Source organism: Amblyomma maculatum, chromosome 9 (genome assembly GCF_055883805.1).
Source record: "Amblyomma maculatum isolate TAMU_Amacu chromosome 9, ASM5588380v1, whole genome shotgun sequence".
NCBI classification, from domain to species: Eukaryota; Metazoa; Arthropoda; class Arachnida; order Ixodida; family Ixodidae; genus Amblyomma; species Amblyomma maculatum.
The window spans coordinates 111,876,137-111,880,881 of record NC_139352.1 but is presented as its reverse complement, the minus strand read 5'-3'; the positions used below and the strand labels follow the sequence as shown (position 1 = coordinate 111,880,881).

At 49.8% G+C, this 4,745-nt stretch overlaps 1 pseudogene; it reads left to right on the top strand.

Annotated features, from left to right (window-relative positions):
- Positions 1–736: 736 nt before the first annotated feature.
- LOC146180162 (uncharacterized) lies at positions 737–4,518 on the top strand (annotated as a pseudogene).
- The last annotated feature ends 227 nt before the right edge of the window (positions 4,519–4,745 follow it).

The following is a 4,745-nucleotide window of genomic DNA, read 5'->3' as shown; positions in this document are numbered from 1 at the left end:
GTCTTTCCCTGTGAAGTAGCGGAAGTTATCGCAAGGCTTAATGCAAATGATGCCGCCGATTACAATATAATCAAAGCCAGCCTTCTGAAAAGATACAGGCTTTCTGCGGAAGCCTTCCGCCAGCGGTTAGAAACATTATTAAGAGCGAGTGCGAGGGCTATCCGTAGTTCGCGTATGCCCTTAAGGCCAACCTGCTCGAGTGGCTTAGGGGACCGCAGGCTTATGAAAGCAGAGACAAAATCTTTGAATGCATTTGCCTTGAACAATTTTACCGAAGCATCCCCCATGCAGTGAAACTGTGGGTTCAAAACAGGAAAAATGTCTACACAGTTGAAAGAGCCGCCGAACTCGCGGAAGAGTACGCGACGCGAAAAACTCTGAGTAACGAGGGTGTAGTGTCACCAGTGACAAGCGCGGTGCGAGGCCTGTTACTTAGCCGAAGGGTTTCGCAGGTAAAAAGTTCGGAGCTGGGCAAGGCATCCAGAAAAGCGCGAAGAGCAGTCGAAGAGAGAGGGCGTTGATAAAGCCGCAAAAAGACAGTTTGAGGCTAGCAAACCACTTCGCTGCTATAACTGCAATGGCGTCGGGCAATTTGCGGTTAAATTTACGAAGCCGCGAGTGGTGTTCTCATGCGTCGATGATAATGACCAGAACCTAGAACTCCTTCGACCGTATTTGCACCAACTGCAGGAAAAATGGGAAACCCTGCAGCGTGCTTCGGGATAGCGCTGCGACGATGGATGTTGTTCACCCATGATATGCCACAGCAGAAGAATTCAATGGTGAAGTGGCCTGGAACAAACAGGCAGTGGGCGAACACAGCGTCTGCCTACCAATAGCTAGAGTCAGGATTTGCGGGCCATTTGGGGAGCTCATAACTGAGGCCGCTGTTTCAAATGCTCTCCCACTTCAAATACCCTTAGCTTTTCTCGAATTGATCCGATCTATTGCTGCGTTCGAGAGGTCAGAAACTCGGAAGCGGATTAGTACAGGCTCTGACAAGGTCCAAAACCCGCTTACTCGTCCCTCAGCTGAGCCAGATCCCCGAACGGGAGAAAGCGAGAGAGGAACAAGCTGAACCAATACAAGAAACAAGCACTGAGAAAGAAGAAATAACGGGATTTCAGAGTCGGATCAACACACGTACGGAGACTGCGATCACACCAATATCAGATGAGGAAGAAAGCGCTGAGGGATTGCTAATATCCCCGGTTGCACAAAACTTTGACCGTCTGTTGCAAGTCAATAGAGAGACTCTAATAACGGAGCAAACGCAGGACCCTACCTTAGCAAAGTTACACGTCACAGCCAAAGAGGGCATTGCTAGACGCATTGTAACCTTGCATGAGAAAGGAGAATTATTGTACCGATACAACCTGGACAAAAAGGGCAAAACACTTGATCAGTTGGTAGTACCTGAAAAGTACAGGCTGACCTTCTGAGTTTGTGTCATGGGAACGGCTGGTCAGTGCATCTATGCTTTAACAAGACGAAGGAGACGCTGTTAATGGAGTGCTATTGGCCAGGATGTTTCAAAGACGTAGAATGTTATGTGAAATCGTGGGATGTGTGCCAGCGAGTGGGCAAGCCCGGAGAGACTTGGAAGGCACCTTTGAAAATCATGCCTTTGGTCTCTGAGCCTTTCCGCCGACTTGTAATAGATGCTGTGCTTCGTTTGCCCAAGACGAAGTCAGGCTACAGGTATCTCCTTACTATGCTATGCCCAGCCACGATATTTCCCGAGGCCGTTCCCTTGAAAGAATTGAGCTCTTCCGAAATAGTTTATGCTCTGTTGTCAGTGTTTGCGCGGACAGGGTTTCAGGCGGAAATCCAAGCGGATCAGGGCACGCACTTCACTAGCAACTTAACGACCACGTTTTTAGAGAGATGCGGAGTGAAGCTGATACACAGCTCCGTGTATCATCCTCAGTCAAACAGCGTGGAAAAATGACAATTTGTGCTTAAGCGAGTGTTGCGCGCTTTTCGCTATGCGCACAAAGAAGATTGGGAGCACTGTCTGCCTGCCACACTGTTCGCTTTACGAACAGTCCCCCACGAAGCTACCGGGTTCACTCCTGCAGAACTCGTGTACGGAAGAACGCTCCGCTCCCCCTTTGAATTCTGAGAGAAATGCGGGAGGGCACAGGCGAGAGCCAGACAGTCGTAGAGTACGCGCTTAAACTGCTGGGCAGCCTAAATGAGAACTAATGAGAATATGAAAGCTGCCCAAGAAGCTGCCAAAGTGTATTACGACAAAGGTGCCCACGGCCGACAGTTCAAAACGAGTGATCTCGTCATGATCATCAGACCATCGCAGAAAACTAAGCTCGATGTCCACTGGGACGGTCCAGTCGAAGTTGTACACAAAATATCAGAAACGAATTACGCTCTGAAGGTTCCAGGCAGTGGAAAAGAGGTGAGGACATATCATCGTAACCTGATGAAGCCGTACGTTGAACGAAGCGGAATAGTTCCCTTAACGCTGAATGAACCTGAGGAGCCAGCATGCGAAGTTCCCGATTGGGAGGGAAATCCTGAGGACCATAGCAGCATGGACCAAATCATGGCCCTCTCGGTAAACACTCAGCTCCATAGTACCTGTCAGGTAGAGAATCTAAAGCAGTTGCTGAGCGAATTTGGTGACCTGTTTAGCAGCCGCTCAGAGAATACGCATCTCTTGACACATGACATTGAGCTCACGTCAAAAGAACCAATTTTGATCAAAGCCCTACAGGGTCTCACCACGACAGAAAGAAATACTGGAGACCGAGATTCAGCTTATGCTAGCATTGGGGGTTATCGAGCAAGCGGAAGGTGACTACACATCAGCTCTCATTCTAGTGGAAGCATCGGGAAAGAATTCTCGACCATGTGTCGATTACCGGAAATTGAATGTTATCACTAAGGATCAGCTCTACCCAATACCAAACAATGAAGACAGGGTTGAGAGGGTGAGCAATTTGAGGTACATTTCCACGCTTGATCTCGGGTGGGGATATTGGCAAGTTCCCCTCTCAGAACCCGAAAGCAGGTATGCCGCTTTCATCTCCCCAGTAAGCACATTTCGCCCACTCGTGCTTAGCTCCGGCCTTGAAAATGCACAATTCAGTTTTTCTAAACTCATGGACATCGTCCTGAAGGACATGCAGGGCTTCGACCTCCCTTAATTAGATGGTTTGCAATTTTTTTTCATACCTGGGAAGAGCATCTAGAGCATCTGAGAAGCGTGTTTTCACGGTTGCGTGATGCCGGGTTAACAATGAAAGCGGAAAAGCGCCGGGTTGGCTGTGCCCATGCGACCTACTTGGGCCAAATTGTAGGCCAGGGAACACGGCGTCCGTCAGAGTTAAAGATAACCCCGATTGTGGAATTTCCACAACCACGACCCAAAACGGACATTCGATCCTTTCTGGGAATAGTCGGGTATCGCCAGCGGTACATCCCGAACTACTCCCAACTGGCTAGTCTGTTAACCGATGCCCTGCGGAAACGAGCCCCCAATAACGTTCTTTGGGATGAAGCGAAAAAAATTCCTTCAAGAGCCTGAAAAAAGTGCTAGCGTCGCGACCCGTGCTTAGGGCGCCGGATTATACAAAGGAGTTTGCAGTTCAACGCGACGCCAGCGATAGATGAATGGGTGTTGTTTTAAGCCAGGTCGACGACGACCATGAAGAACATCCGATTCTGTATTCCTGCCGCAAATTAACCCGCAAAGAAGAAAACTACAGCGCATCGGAAAAGGAATGTGCATGCTTGGTATGGGTGGCACAGAAGCTCGCGTGCTACCTGTATGGGGCAAAGATTGTTTTTGAAACTGACCACTGCCCTCTGACATGGCTGCGACACATGTAAACCAGAAATGATCGTTTGCTCAGGTGGAGCCTCGCACTCCAGAAGTGCAATTTTTTAGTACGGTACAAAAAGGGAAAAGTGCACGCGAATGCCGATGGTTTGAGCCGGCTGTCATGAGGAGATAGTTATCTACGATCACCTCCTGTTTTGACTGTTTGTTTCGGACCGGTCCATGTATCGCAACTTCAGCGGGACCATGTATTCGTGTTTTGGTATCACCATATTCATGCAACAATAAATTACTTTCTTGTGTCAAGTGTTTCTTTTTTTTTTGAAAAGAAAGCCTGGTGGGCCGTGCGCGAAATCTGGACGCTTGCACGTGGAGCAGTGCGTTGTTGCACGGAATGTCCAATCTGTGCTTTCCATTGTTTGTGTTTTGTGGTTAAGTTTTTGCCCTGAGTTAACAGCCAGGGGTTCTACCCGAGCCCGGGCCCCACGGTGGAGGTCTCTCCGTCTCTTCCGGCCTGGCCGCGGAGAGCTGTTGAGTTTGTCGACCCCGCAGTTTGCCGGACGAATTCACCTGGCGACCCGAGCGTTCGCTCCAAGCCGTACCGTCTATGCCTCGAGGCGACGACGTGGTGCCAGCAGCCGGTATTCGTGGCTGCAGCGAAAACACCATTCTTCATGGCTGCGTTCTCCAACAGCGCATCCACAACGCCATCCTAGACGGGCATACAGAGGCTGGGACAATTGCGTCAACGCAGCGGAAGCGGTAGTGTACATTCCCCCGCCCTTCGACTTGGACCTACGAACCTCGGATATATGCCTGAGCTGCGATTGCCTCCCTGTGTGAAATGCTTGAGGCATATTACGGCTGCGCGTGTGTTCGTATGAGAACAACACATTCTAAACAGCCCCCAGCAACGGGCTCTTCCCGCCTCTTCGACTGTTCA